General features: G+C 41.6%; 1 non-coding gene across 4 annotated transcripts in view; it reads right to left on the bottom strand.

The window, feature by feature from the left end:
- Positions 1-1228: 1228 nt before the first annotated feature.
- LOC129124501 (uncharacterized) overlaps positions 1229-15677 on the bottom strand; it is a 28172-nt gene continuing 13723 nt past the window's right edge. The window contains exons 3-4 of one of the 4 annotated variants that reach the window (XR_013183699.1): positions 14494-14667; positions 1229-3199 (exon numbers count right to left, since the gene is read on the bottom strand). This is a non-coding gene — a transcript (uncharacterized LOC129124501). Of the gene's footprint in view, positions 3200-5327; positions 9850-14000; positions 14668-15677 lie in introns of those variants that run through there. The other 3 variants (XR_013183700.1, XR_013183701.1, XR_013183698.1) reach the window with 3 other exon arrangements.

Below are 15677 nucleotides of genomic sequence, written 5' to 3'. Positions count from 1 at the left end.
CAGGCACTGCCTGCTGATACTGAGAGAAGCACCTCCCGTGCTCTGATGTTCTATATTTTTCCAGCTAATTATGAAGTAATTTTTCATTTCTTGGTGTTTAAACTCACAAAATAATTAGCCCATTTGATAAATTAGTTGGCTTAAAAACGTAAATCTGTCAGTGAATTGGAGGAGCAGTGCAGCACCCAACCCACTTGCAGCTACAGATCTATTGGTACTTTGTCAGTCCTGTAAATTCAAAATTGTTCAGATTAATTCCAAACTAATTTCATAAACCCTCCACTATGACAAGAGGAGAAGTGTTTGGGTGTCAGGCTTTGTGCCCTTTGATGTCAGATTTCAGCCTGAGTGAATTTTTTATGGCTGACTCTGGAATATAAAACCCTGAAAACAATGGTTTGTAATGGCAATTCTGACAGACCCTTTAACCATTTGGAAAATAGGCACTGCTATAACCCTGCTGCATTAGAGAAAACTGTTGAGTGCTTTCATTAGGTGCAACAGCTGTTTCTATTGCAAAAGTCAAACTTCACTGGTGGGAGCATAGCTGTCAGCTTTCCAGAGCTTTGCATTTATAGCTGATTGTACAAACTCCTTTATGTTCTGTTTTTTGCTTTCCAATATATGTAAATTAATTCAATAGCAAAAATACAAAGAACTACCTTGAAACTAAATATGTGTGAAGGTTCTTTGTAGGCTCCTACAATCAGTGTCATGTGATGAGTGAGCTGAGAGATTCTGAACTTTTGGAAATGGTTCTAGCTCAAGTGATGTGGTAATCCACACCACAGAAAATTTTAATCGGATTTAATCCTCCTCCTTGGTAATGTGTTAGAGACCTTTAACCTAATGTAAAATTCTTAATTAGAGCTGATTTAAAAAACAACAACCACAAACCACCAAAAAAATCCAACAAGCCCCTCTCCTCCGAGCTCCCTGAGTGTTCTCCTGTCTCTTCTGTTTAAACAGAATTTTTTCCTAAGAACATGCTGAATGTGCTGAAATGCATATTTTTTTTTGAAAAAAGTAAAGTTGATGATGCTTTTCATTTCTTTGTTCTGACATAATGCAGAAAAATATTTTAGTGTTATGAAACAAACAGTGAGTTCTGCCTGGAACAAGATGCTTCAAATCAAATAGTTATGTGAGTTGTCAGAAATTAAATGCAAACATATGCTCAGAATGCAAACGAATTTTGAAGCACCAAATTTTGTAATGGCAGGGAGCAGGTTTTAATGCATTCAGTAAATTTCAATCCCAAATATTGAGTTATGCACAGATTTATGTGGCATAATATGGGATACCAGTCCGTTTGTAGATGTTAGCTTGATTTTTGTTAAAATTATACAGAAAGCAAAATTATCCAGAGGTATATAAAGGATGCACATACAGACAAATACACCAAAGAAAATACTTTGTTTTACTGAATTTGCAGTGAGATATTAGTCACTCTGTGTTAAAAAATATAGGAATAAACAAAATTTTGAGGAACCTTTAATAAATATTTAGCTATTTCTGTTCTATCCATTCCCAACAACCTGTGGTCATTCAGAGTTGTGAAAATCAGGCTGGTTATTCAAACACCTCACTGTGGGTTAAAATGCTGACTTTGGGAAAAACTTTGAAAATCTGTCTTTGATATTTAAGTCTACTGTGTAAAATGGGAAAGTTAAGTAATAGAGAAGTACAGGGAATAGGCAATTTGTAGCTATGTCATTTACACTTATCTAGCTAACAATGTTTATTATGTAAGGCAGGAAAATATATGTAATTGTATAAGTATATATAATTTATGTCATGCAGCATTTGTGTTGCAAAAGGTTCTCATGATCTGTAGGCAGGTGGGAGAAATTTAGAGACTATCCTGGTGCAATGGCAAAAAAATAGGAATATTTGTCCTTTGTTTTGCCTCACAAGCTTTTGAAAGAGATGGAACCCAGTCTGTCTATAATTTGGGGCATTTAAGATTTGATTAGTTTCTGAAAACATTCTGTTCTTGTAAAACTTTATTAAAAGCCACTGATCTGACAGCTGACTGAGGCAATACACACCTACTCAGGCTTTCTCTAAGGAGAGATAGATGCCTTCTGAAATTGTAATTCAAATAACTTAGGAATAGAATGAATATAACCACATTGAAAACACCTTGACCCTCCATCCCCGTGGTGTCTTTCAGACATCTCTGTCTCGTTTGCTCATCCTGGGTACAGAGGCTGTGCAGGCAGGGTTTGGGGTTCTCAGTGCCTTACCTGAGATCTGTCTGCAAACCCCAAGCCCAAGGAAGGGCAGTTCCAAGTCCTGCCAGTGCAGAAATCCAAACCCACATCCATTCCCCAGCCTGTCACTGCATCCACAATGCAGAGTGACCGTGCATCCCTCTGGGGCCCGAGGGAGCTGCAAGAACCATTAATAACATTTTCCCTCTCTGGTGACACGTTCTGTCCTTTTCCTCGCAAGGGGCTGAGTGTCTGCGGTGCTGAATGTCGAGCTGCGATTTGCTCTGCTCTGAGAGACTTTGTAGAAATGTAAAACACTCCTCTTACACCCCAGCCCGACCTATTGCTCATTCTGCCGGGTCAGACTCATCTGTGCTGAGAGGCAGCACAAGGCTCCCTGCATTTTACAAATCCTTTCAGAATTAAATTGACCAGTTGCTGTGCAGGGGCTCCAGAAAAGCAGTTACATGTCTTTTACCTCTCACATCACCAAAGCCTCATTTGAGCTCCACTAAGAGACCTAATTTGTTGGGCTGAATTTCATTCCCTAACAACTTCCCCCCCACATCCAATTAGCACAGTACCACTTGTGACAAAGATAGAAGAGAATTCTAATTATCAGCCAAAAAGAAGCTATTCAGGTTGGGTTTTTTGTCTTTTTTGTTTTCTTGAGTTAGACAATCCCATGAGACCATTAGCATGGACAAAGTTCAAGCATAGGGGCTAAATCAAGCAATAAACTTGTGTTTGTGGCCAGTGCCTGAGCACTAGCAGAGTTCAGGGGGTGCAGTCAGGTTTCAAATAGCACTTAGATTTTTTTTAATCTTTCAAATAGATACGACTCAGGTGGAATTTTACTCCCCAAGGAGTAATATAGTCTCCTGCCCTTTGCTGCTGCTTTTTACCTTCTCAATTTTAGTCCACACATGTTCTTCACTTCTTCCTTCAAGGATGTCCATGGCATCAGCCATTAGTGACTGCAGCTGTGGTACCGAGATAAAAATTATCAGTGTGGAATTCACACAGAAATAACTTCTCTAAATACACAGATTAAAACCTAATTAAAAAATCATTTGTACGCTGATGATTTTATTACTCATCTTTCACACAATGAGCACTGCCACCTCATCTTTGCTTCAGCCATTACACTGTATTATTGTGGATATAACATACTTCACAATGGGAAAAAAATCCTCTGGAAAATTTGTTCTTAAGCCTATACATTTTAATGCAGTAAATGTTTATATTTAGTAAAGGAAGGCTTGGGTTGTAAAGAATAAAGGCTCCATATTTTATTCTTTAGCTGTCTGAGATATTCCGTGTCATACGTGAATGCTTTTTAGTATTTTCTCCCAAGGCTAATGTATCATCATTTAAAGCAGCATGTAAAACCTTACAAGAGGACAACAATAAAGCTGAGATGCTTTTACTGTAGCTGGAAGTATCTAGCTCATTTTCCCTGCTTTTACTATCCTTTTCCTTTGGCAAACCCTTCCTTCTCCCCATCATTCAGCATAAGAGAGCATAAAACCAAGGCTGACAATTTCTAGTGTAAACTATAAAAAGAAGCTGAGGGAAAATACTTGGTAATCTGTCCTTAGTGTTAGAAGGGAGGCTAAAATTCTAAAATTCCAGGTAGCTGCAGCAGTGCCTCACTGTGGTACCCTGCCAGGTTAGTCACAGCATTGCCTCGCCCTGCCCCTTCCCCAAACACCTGGAAATGTTTCAGCAGCTCTTAGTGCAGTAAGAGAGACACAAAGCTCGGATCCTTGAGCAGACTCCTGTGAGCAGCCATCAGCATCACTATTTAAGGACAAACTGGGAGAAACTGGTATTTAATTCCTGTCACATTGCTGTGCTCTGGTAGGTCTATTCCAAAGCGTTCAGCTGCTTAAAGAGAATGCAAACCACAGTTTTTGGAACCTCTTCCCAAATCCATTGCTCATTACAAGGAATTGGACAATATAAGCATTAGAATTTATGGAGCAGTTGTCTTTTCCCTCAAGAAATTGTCTCTTCCATCTGTACCCAGACAGGCAGCAGTCTAATATGAGAACATAGGTGGTAAAACTTAAAACATCAGCATTTAGGCTCAGCTGTACAAGAGAAAAAGATGCTGCCCTGAGATTCAAGAAGCAGATCTGCATTTCCTCAAGTTACCCTACACATTCAGGTATTTGAAGTTAAAATTATTTATCTGTATCCCAGCACTAGATAAAGGATACAGGAATCTTCTTTTGAATCTCTAAAGAAAGTTGTTATGCTCAATCCCAGCCTGTTTTCCCTGTGCTTGTGCAACCATTAAGTTGAATATTGTTGGTCCAAACTTTATGAAATCTTTTGGGTATTTTTAAGTTGTGCATCAGCATTGATAAAAAAAAAAAAAAAAACAAAACTAACCTGTAAATTTCTGCTCTGACTTCAAGAGTTAACCTGTCAGAAATTTTCTATCACCATAATTTCTGACACATAATCTCCTTCAATGAATCCAGAATAGACAGAGCCCAGAGATTAAGGGTATTAAGGGCAGAATGGGCAAAGCACAGATCCTGCATCAAACCAGGCAGCAGAGGGACTGGTCAGGAAGGGGAGGATGTTCCCAGTGCTTCCATGGAGTAATTCTCCTGGAGAACTGGCTGGGCAGCACCCACTGGGACAGGGACCAGGACATTGGCCTGTCACCCCTAAGGGGCTGCTCTGACAGCCCAACCAGGCTGCAAATTTCACTGCTTTGGGCAATAAGTTAAAATTTCCAATTAGTTACACTGATATTGGTACATGCCAGTGAAAAGTGCCCATTGTGTGGTGTGGTTTTAATTTTTATCACCTGAAGTGTTTCACCAGCTCTATTGGCAGATGAAATGTGCAGCTACAAAAGTGGGCAGTTGGCAAACCATAGTAATTCTCCCAAAGCTGATCTTTTGTGGAAAATCCCCCCTAAAGAGAAATGTGGCTTTAAAAAAAAAAAAAACAAATCCTAATTTGATTTTAAATGAAAATAGATTTTTTATTTTTTACAGCCTTTCATCTTGATTTATGATGTACAAATATGGTGACATTGAAATCATAAACCTTGGAAAGATTTTCTTCAGGGTTTTTCCTCCACCTATATTAATTGTTCAGGCTAACTGAAACATCACAGCATCTTTGTTTTCCTAGGGTCTGTGAAAAAATACTGACTTAAAAAGGCCTCAGTTGAGGTTCCCTGTGCCATATCTTAGGACTTTATTTATCTAGTTACAGGAAGACATTTACACAGAAGAGTTTGTAACTGAAATGTCTTTGGGATCCTTGTGAGTTGTACTATTGTAAATTCAGTGTCTTTTAGACTTTATACAACTTATTCAGTATGTGATAATAAACATTTGGCATCTTTAGCCCTTTCTAACTCACACAGTTTAAATGCCTCCCTTGCTCATAAAGTCTTATTTCAGTTTTTCCAGTGTAAAGTCAGAATGACCTCAGAGGAATTATTTTAAATTTTTATTTGTCCAATGCTCAATTAGAACTTGGCCAGCTCAGTTTCCTTCAAGGAAAAGAAACGAGATCTCTCTCAGAAATGTTGGTGAGGAGTGAGAATTACATGGGGCCAGCCTGGGTGCTGTGGCTCTGACCCCAGGGACACGGGGCTGGGTTAGGGCATTCACAGGGGTCTCAGGATGAGGGAAGAGATGAGGATTTGACTTTATGTTTCAGAAGGCTTGATTCATTATTTTATTATATATATTACATTAAAACTATACTAAAAGAATAGAAGAAAGGATTTCTTCAGAAGGTTAGCTAAGAATAGAATAGGAAGGAATGATAACAAAGGCTCTGTATTGGACTCTCTGTCCGAGCCAGCTGGGCTGTGATTGGCCATTAATTAGAAACAATCAACATGGGCCAATCACAGATCCACCTGTTGCATTCCACAGCAGCAGATAATCAATGTTTACATTTTGTTCTTGAGGCCTCTCAGCTTCTCAAGAGGAAAAATCCTAAGGAAAGGATTTTTCATAAAAGATGTCTGCAACAGGGCTGCCTCTGGAGCGGCCACTGAGAGCTGCTGGATCTCAGCAGGACAGCCCAGTCCTGCAGAGGGCTCATCCTCTGTGGACCCCAGTGAGGGGAGGAGGGGGCAGGAGGATGAGGAGGCGAGGATCTCCCTCTGCCCCTTTCCCTGGGTGACTCAGGAGTGCAGCCCCAGCCATGGGCAGCGATGCTCTGTGCTCGATGCAGCTGGGATGTGAGAGGAACCAGCCCCTACTGGCATAGGAGAAGCCTGTGCCATGTGTGCTGGTGTCACCAGGAAAGATAAAGCCCATTAATCACTCCCTGGTGAAGTTATTCTGCAAGTTCTTGCCTGCAGTCTTGTGCCTTCACACTGTGGTGCCTTAACTTTACTGAAATATTCCAGTTTTAAGGCAAACGAGCCTCCATTTGCACACAGAGAATAAAGATATATTTACAGCTGGGTGGCAGAACAAAGAAAAATAGATGAATTCTGAATTAATGCAGTGTAGCTGGTAGAGATTTTCTGTCTTTATGCTTGTAAAAAAGCATTTTTACCTTGTGCTCAATAAACAAAAAATACGTGTTTCATTGAGAGATTTAAAGCTTGTCACTTAAATGCCCCAGCAGGGACCTTTGTCCTGCCCAGTTCTACCCTTAAGAGACTGAAAACCTGTCTTGGGTGGCCTGAAGCCTCTCCAAAAAGCTTTCCAGGGAGGTCAGGTTTATGATTACTGCCTGACAAGATACAGACAAGAGAGTGAGAGCCTGCGCCCGACGTGCGATGTACTGAAAATATTGTGCCCTGGAGAAAAACCTATCACTGAAATATGTACCAATAACTCAAGACCCTTTAGTCAGCCTTGAAATGTGGGCCTGCTGAAGTTTAATACCAGAGAACTTGAATCAAAAGGAGAATGTCTTTTAATAACACAGTTTCTTTGCAATGTCGTTTCCCCTTATCTCCAGCCCAGACTTCAAAGTCTGGCAGCCACCTCCTGCAGTTGCAGGCTGCTGCTTCTCTTCCCTAAAGCAAGCTGCTGTGAAGCTTTAATTCTGCAGAGCTTAGGAGCTTTGCAGGACTGCAAACAAATGGCAAGGGACTGGCTTTGGGAAAACCAAGAGTTTTTAGTTGGATCATCAAAATTGGACTGTATTTAAATGCAAGGGCTGTGGAGGGACTTTTTTTTTTCCCCTAGAATGAAATGCTTAAAATTTACATGTACCTGAGCTCCCTCTTTCCCCCTTCATAAAACCTGACAGCCTCGAGGAAGAATAATCATATGGTACTTTCTGATTGCAGCTTATTGATGTGCTATCAGGCCTTTAATGACTCCAGTCCCAGCCCTGCTGGCATCACTGCCCTCCTCTCACAAAGGGAAAGCAAAGCATGGGTTATTCAGAGACAAGGAGCAAGTCATGGATGGAAGCAGGAAAGGAAACCTTTCCTTCCCTCCTCTGCCCAGCTGTAGCTGGATTGGGCCTGTTTTGCAGCAGGTGGCTTCTGAGGTTAGATAACTTAAAGTAGCACAATCTGAATAATTGCAATCATTTTCCCAGACTGATTTGGGGAGGTTTGGGGGAAAAGAAGAGGTTTTAAAAATATGCCCACAGATGAGTCATGCTGGTTCTATAAAAGTCATCCTTGCAGGTGATCAGCACCTCCTCTGATAAAGCACTGAAGGACGATTTAAAAACTACTTCAGGGCTGCACATTGGAAAAATGAGTTACAGAGCACATTACAGTGCAGAGCTCTGGCCCAGCCCTTCCTTCCCTGGCTCCCTTCTTCTAAAGGCCAAAATAGGTGTTAGAAATAAAACCTGACTAGGTCTGCACCCTCCCAAGAGGCTTCCTGCAGGCAGGGATGGTCTCCAGCTCAGCCATCACTTGATTCATCACTTGGGGCTGCTCCTCCTCCCTCTGCCAGAGGCCAAGGAGGTTGGTGAAATGGAACCTCTCCATCACACTGGACACGAGCTGTGCTTGCCCTGTTTTCCCAGCAAAAGCAGGGAAAGGGTAGAGGACAGTTACAGGAAAAAAAATCTTGTCCTTTAAGTCCTGCACCTGGAGGCTTATCAACCCCTATATTTGTGCTATTTTATAAGCAATGTGATATCCAGCACCTTAAAGATAATGCTGCTGACAGTATCTGAAGGGGGGGACAAAAAAAGATGGATTTTCTTGCCACACTCTCTCTAGTAGTAGTAGTAGAAAAATAAATATGCAGTCATAACATATGTGAAGGGGGGCCAGCAGATAACAAACTTGAATGCAATTTTATCATTTGGAAATGGCTTTTCCATAATCCCCTCTATTCAATATTTCCTAACTTATATGGAGTGCTTTGAAAGTTTCAGTGAAGAGGTGGAGGAATGCGTGCAGTGTGTCAGCTTATGGTTTGTTTGCAGACTAGGCAAATCCAGAGTTTTCAAATATATAACCTTGAGGGCCCAAAACCTGCAGAGGTGGTCTCTGATCCTCCAGGCAGCCAGGCACATGGTAAATTTTAAGTGTGTGAATACAGAAACTCAGCCAAGTGCTTGCATAAAATCTCAGCACCTGCTGAAGTGTTTGATGGATGGCAGCCTTGCCACCATATTTTCAGAAGTATTCTGATGCCAAAAATGCAAATAAGCACCCTACTGAGATTTTCAAAAGCAATTTGGCCTAGATTCCCGACGAGATGGAGCCATTGCATATCTGAATGCTCAGCCCTTCAGAGTGAAATTTCCATTCATCTAATCAGGGTTTTGAATGCACTTAAGTGCCTGAAATTCCAAGAATTGGCATCAATTTTCAAAACCACTTCCAGTATTTTTAGCAGACCTTTGTTCTGGCAGCTCCATATGGTGGCACCCTGATGCTGCCATTTCCATGCACTTCAGGTAGGTGATTCTAGGTCCAATCATGAATTGAACACAGTGAAAGGAAAGTTTGGAATGACATTTATTTTTTTCAACAAACTCTGTCCTGTTTTTAAATTGAACCTCTCTTCACAAAGAATCTTCCTCATTTGATTTAGTCTTCATCTTGGTTTTGCAGAAATTTGCACTGGGCAACCATCAAGTGTGAACATGGTTCTTTTATCAAGGCTAAGAATTTAATAACAACTCTGATCTTGCTTTCTATACCTCTTACAGGAACAGTAATGGAAAAAAAACCTCAGTTTTCTTTAATTTTAAAAACCCACAAATAATCCTGGTACAGTTAATTTTACACCTTTTAATCTAACACCTAAGATAATTGTGAAACAGTGTGAAATAAAAGACTATGGTGCTGGAGACCAGCAGAGTAATGGAGCTGTAATCTGGGAGCTCCAGATGTGAGAGCAACTGGAAAAGAAAGAGCTGAGGCAGTGGACTGGTATTTCCATTAGCTGAAGGAGAGAATCAGGCAGTGCACAGGGAAAAGCAGCTCTGGTCAGCAGTTCTCTGGAGGATTGCTGATAGCTCCATCTGATAGCTGTGTTTGGAGAGGTTAATTGAAACCCAGGCATCACAGAGCAGAGAAGCCAGCACGGTAGGAGATACCTCTTTTGAGAGAAGTGTGCTTTGATTAGTCTATTAATGAAAATGCCAAGAGCTTATTATTCTTCTCAATAAACATAATGCAGGGCTGAATTCCAAAGAGAGCAAACAACTGAAAAGGAAAGGAGAGATAAAAGACAATGATAGCAGAAGGACCATTATGTAAAAATAGGTACCAACCAGATAGTTAAGCTTGTGATAATTCAGGTGGAAGGTCTGCAGTGTGTTTCACTCAGAGCAGAAAAGACAGAAAGCCTGACTAGTTCTAAGATGGATTTTACTGGATGTATGAGTGAGATATTTGGTGAAACAAAGGTGTACAACAGCACATGACTTGAGGATGCTGGAGGGTCCTTCCAAACCCATCTTCTCATGAACTGTTATCCCAACTCTGAGGGGAGACTGGCACAACCTCCTTACAAACTACATTTATCACTTGAAGAGTCCTTTTCTGAGGACCTGACCTAGCATTACTAGGAGATAACCAGCAAGAAAAGAGTTTCCTGTGCTCTCTGATATGTGAAATTATAACTCTGACCCTACCTAGTTAACATGGTGCTGAAGCAAGGAAGAAAATGGAGCTTGGTCTCCACCCAATCCTGGTTCTCTCTGAAAGCCCCAGGCAGAGCTGTGTGCATTAAAGGAAGGAGAAGCAATCAGTTAATGAGGAAGAAAGAGAGCTCTTATCAACACCAAATAGTCTCACGACATTTGAGATGCAGCAAATGGTTTTCCCTGCTATTCTTGAAATCTGCCCAAACCCTTTTTGTGCGAGCACTAAGAAATGAGAGTGTTGAGTCATCAGCTCAGAAAGCAGGTAACAATCTTCTCTCATCATGCTGTGTCTGTTGGGGGCTTCTCCAGTGATTAAGAAAGTGAAGGCTAAAAGAAAACAATTTTTTCTCTGCTTGACTCTTCAGAAAAATATAAGGGCAGGTCACGTAGCTCCTGGAAACAAATCTGGCATCTGAGCCAGCACTCACTCTGTGGACACAGCAATGCTGTTTAAATTTAGAGTAGGTTGGAAATAAATAAATAAATGACTGACAAGTAGGGCTTTTTTGTTTTTTTTTTTAAGGGATTAGAGGAGGTTGAACATTGTCAGAGGTGGTGTTTCAGTGACGATGAGAAATGCAGAAAGAGAAAGTAAATAACTGCTGCTGGCAGGAAGAAAATTTCCACAGGGAGCTGATCCGCATGATGAGAATTACATGAACTGTAGCAGAATTCAAGGGGCTACTAAGCTGCAGTAAAAAACATAATAAAGTGACCTGGCAATCAGATGAAAGTGAAACCAGCCCAGGTAGCCACAGTGAAGGTCAAGCAAGCAGCAAACTTAAATGGAGACTCAGGGGAAAAGAGGAATTAGGTAGCAAAGGAACCCAAAATGCAGTACATAGAGTAAGAGCTGTATTCTGGTCAGAATACAGACCTCAGTAACAGAATTCAGTAACATATTCAGATAAGAAACAGGTAAATGATGATGCTGTTACTTTCTGGATGTATTTCGCCCCTGTTGACTAGTATTTCAAGGAGAATTTAAAAGAGAAGGTAAAAATAAGCAATTGATGGATTTTCTGTTGAGGACAGAAATGGGCAGCCTCACAAGAGGGAGCATTCCCTGGAAAACTTTTTGCTGCACAAATTCCCTTTAAACTAAAACCAAAAAAGGAATTTATTCCTGGAGGCTTCTTTGAAGACCTTCCTCTCTGGGAAGAAAGGACAGAATAAGGTCCTGCTGCCCGAGGATCAGCCCTGTGACATCCTCCTTCCTCTGACCTTGGGAATGAAAAAGCACCCACACAAAGCAGATCAGGCTCTGCTGGATGGAGCTACCTTGGCTCCTGCTAAACACCCAGCACTAACAGCCAGAACAAAGCTTTCCTTGCAGAAAGGAGCTGCAGAGCATGTGAGAGGAGTGAATCATGTGTCCTTTCATCTATTGAGAACTTCAGCGTGATACCCCCACCTTTTCCTTTTCTCTAGATGCAGGAAAGGAGTCATCCCTTCTGCTACTTCTATTTATAAATAAAGTTAAATTGCTGACTGCTTAAAAAAATATATATATATTAAAAAAAAATCAAAAGGAAAGCAAAGTTTGGTCAGCCTGGATTTTAAGCAGGATGTGTCATACCCAACACTCAGGGCATGTTTGAGTATCAGCTTAAAGAGCACCACTTTGCAAAAGTCTGGAATGTCCCCCAGGAGTTCTTGTCTACTGTGAAGCCCTTTCAACTGTTTCTCAGCTCAAAAATCTCAATGAAGTTATGCCTTGCAAGCAGCTCTGTAGTGCATTGCAATAACAAGCAGGAAAAAGCCATCATCATGTTTCTTTAATGCCCCTGGTATCCTTCAGGAAGTGTTTGTGCTGAAACCTGTCTGTAGTAAATACTTTCCCTCCACTTAAAAAACAGACAACAAAAGAGTGAGATCTGTAAATGCAAGCATCATGCTGTGAATCATGTGGTAGGTTTTGCTCACCTTTCTGGTATTGAGGAGTCTAATAAACCCCTCTGGCCACACTTTCTCCTCTTAAGCAGCATCATGTGCCATCAGCATGGGACTACAGCAAGAGAAAGGCAAACTTGGTGTGCATAAAGCAGCAGAAATTACCCCAGTGAAATCACTGAATAGAAGAACTGCCTGTCAGTGCTGGCAGTCTGGGCTGGGGTCTGAGTGGCTGCAGGTCTGACCAGCAGACATCTTTTAAGGCAAATGAAATAACCCTTGTGCCAGGGTACTTCTGGGTAGATGAGGTTTATGGCATTTCCCAGATGAGGGGCAGACTGTGACATTCTTTCTCAAATTGCTTTAAAATACCCAAATGTCCCTTTGATTTAAATGGAACTGGCTGTTCTTTATGAGGAAGGGGGCGGGGCAAGAGAAAATTCTCTGGTTTTTAGAACTCTAACTTCACATCATACCAACACTGGTGTGTGTGTGCATAAAGCACATAATTAACTCCAGGTTGTGTGGCTGCACAACTGAGGTGGCACAATTGCCTTGAATATTAAGTGCTGCCATGGCTTAGTAAGATCTTCTTTAGCCCTGAAATGTTTTTGTCAAAAAAAATCTGATCAGGACAAGAATTTGGATTCCACATTTGCATCCTCAAATGAAAAAGAAGACAGAAAGGAATGTTGTTGCTATTAAAAAAAAACAAAGATATTCTTTTATCTTCTTAAAGTAAATTGTAAAGCTTAAGTGTGCAGCTGAAGTTTGTCTTGCAGAAGTTTTTAATTTAGTTTGCGTGTGACAGAAGTAAGATGGAGTCATATTTCTAGCTTAAAGAAAATTTTGGAATACTTTTAAAGAAGCAAAATTGGCCAAGTCTCTCAGCGATGCTATCCTCAGCAGCAGAGCAGCTCTGGCTCTGTGTCTCTGTAATTCCCTTTGTCTTTTGCCCTTTGGTCTGCTTGAACCACGTGGTCCCGTTCCTCCAAATTCATTTACAGAGTAGGGTAATTTTGGAAAATACAAAAGATACCCTATTTCAAAGTTTCTTCTCTTCCTGATACTCTTTAGAGATGTACAACTGTGACAGAAGAACCTTACCTCTAAAAGCTCTGTGTCATACCCAAAGAGAGAATTGTGGACTCAATTATTCTTTCCAAATTGCACTTTCACTAGGGCTTTTAGAAAGGCCAGGGGTTTATTCTGTAGCCAGTGCCCAACCCCACTGTCTGTTTGCACTTGTAGCTGCCTGAAGTGCCCTGAAGTGCAGTGCCCACAGCAGTAACAGATATTTCACTTTCCCAGGGATGCCACTGCTATCAGCCCACACATCAATAACTCAGGCTTTTGGTCATCCAAAGCCAACAGCACAAGGCTTCAGGAGAGAAGCAGCTGTGCTTCCCTGGGGATGTCTGACCCTTCTCCTGCCTCCCAGCCATGCAGACACTTTGTGAGCTCCCATTTTGGGAAAGCACTGAGCACCTTCACCTCCCACCAGCCCCGCGGGTTCAGGCGCTCAGCGTTGTTGCAGCAGCTGCTCTCTGGAGCTGAAGGAGATAGAGCTTCCTCAAATATCCAGCTAATGTTTCTTCCTTGCTAGGGGTTGCTAAGTAGCAGTTTTTGTCAACCTCCAATCTAAGAATATAAATCCTGTGATTTGCTAAGACACTCCTGACGAGAAAATGGCTCCGATCCCCTGAGCACAGAGAACTCCAACCCGGTTATTGCTGGGGAAAAAGCATTAACATTAGCATGCACAATCTGGGCAGGAGGAGAGGCTTCTTCCTCATATTTTCAGGAGAATAATTTAGGAATTGCATTAAAACAGTCTAGTCTACATGCAAATTTGATTTTTGACCTTTTGTGCTAATCAACAGCCATGCTGCTAAAAAGCTGTGTACATTATTGCAGAAAGTATGGAGTGGAATTAACTAATATACATTGGATGTGGCTGTGGCAGATTTGAAGGTTATTTCACATACATCCTTACACAGGGATCGGGATCTGAATCATCAGAAATGCTTCAAGGAGCAATTATTAGCTCTTGATGGAGATCCTGGTGGAATGTGTAGTATACTATGGATATTAAATATAGTGGGTAGTTTTGTGGTTATATGGACAAGGGATATGATACATTAGGCCATAAATATTTGAGAAAATTGCATGTTAAATGATTTAAAATTAACTGGTACTGTTTAATTAGGAATACTTTAAAAAAGTATCTAAACCCCATTTGATCTCAGCTTCTGTCACAGCTCATGGGGTGTTTCTGGACATGGGAGGAGCAGCATGAAGTACCCACCTAAAAGCACAGCATCATTCCCACACAGAGGATTCTGCCACCACACATCACACACCAAAAAGAGGTTTTTGTAATGGTGCTTCTTATAAAATCCATGACAATATTTTTTCCCGGTTCTGTCCCCAGATTGTTTTGTTTCTTCTTCCATGGTAGGACTGAAACGTGCCTTCTGGTCTAGGAAATGAAATAAACATACCATAGACTGTGGTTTTTTACATATTCATTTTCTGTAGAGGAAGGTCAGGTTAGGATAAACTGGAGGAGTGAGGAGGAGGATGGGGAGACTTCTCTGGCCAAAGAGAAAAGGGCCCTGAGAAACTCCCCAACCCTCCTGTTCCAGCAAGGATTGTGGAGATCCCCCTTGAGCTATCCCAGCCTCTAAGCAAGTTCTGCACCTGAAAATATTGGCAGTTTTCTAGTTACAGACCTTTCCAAGTTTTTTTTGTTTCTGAAACCCACAGTCAGTGAGCACTGCTGGGCAGGCAGGCAGAGATTCAGCCATCTCTGGCCATGTGTAAATTCCATGAGGATCTGGAATAGCAAAATGAAGATAATTTCTAGTGTCACATTTCAGATGGAAGAGAAGCTACTTGGTTCTGGGGCAAAAAAAAATAGGGACTGAAATGGGTTCCAGAAATCTTGCCAGAACTAAAGAGACCAAACCAACCCACCCAGCTCTAACAGAGTTTTGGAAATCCAGACTTTGCAACCTTTTGCATCAACAGCTTAAGGTTTGCTGATGCATAGGATAAAACATGTTCTTCCCATCCATGCACTTTTCAGTGCTGATCATCCAAAGCATTAAGAACTCCACCCTTCAGAACACGTCATCCAGATCTTCTAGCTGCAAAAGGAGCTGGTGTGTTGTCCCCTGAATTCTTGAGGTTTAATTTCCCACAGATTTGTGCTTTTGCCATCAGCAGCACCAGCACAGCCCCAGGTTTCCTGCTTGTCCTGTCTGATCTGCACGTGCCAGCTGTGTCCAGCTGTGTCCAGCTGTGTCCAGCTGTGTCCAGCGCGTGTGAGTGCTGCTGTCACCCCCTGTGTGTCCCTGGCTGGGTCTGCCCCCACCTCAGCAAGGACAGATGCTCAGAGCACTTGCACAAAGCCCCTTTGTGTCGGGAGCTGGACCAGCTCTGCCCTCCCTTCCCTTCCCCTGCAGAAAATAAACCTAGATTGAATGT

Source organism: Agelaius phoeniceus, chromosome 10 (assembly GCF_051311805.1).
Source record: "Agelaius phoeniceus isolate bAgePho1 chromosome 10, bAgePho1.hap1, whole genome shotgun sequence".
NCBI classification, from domain to species: Eukaryota; Metazoa; Chordata; class Aves; order Passeriformes; family Icteridae; genus Agelaius; species Agelaius phoeniceus.
The sequence above is the reverse complement of the archived record's forward strand: the minus strand, read 5'-3'. Positions and strand labels throughout refer to the sequence as shown.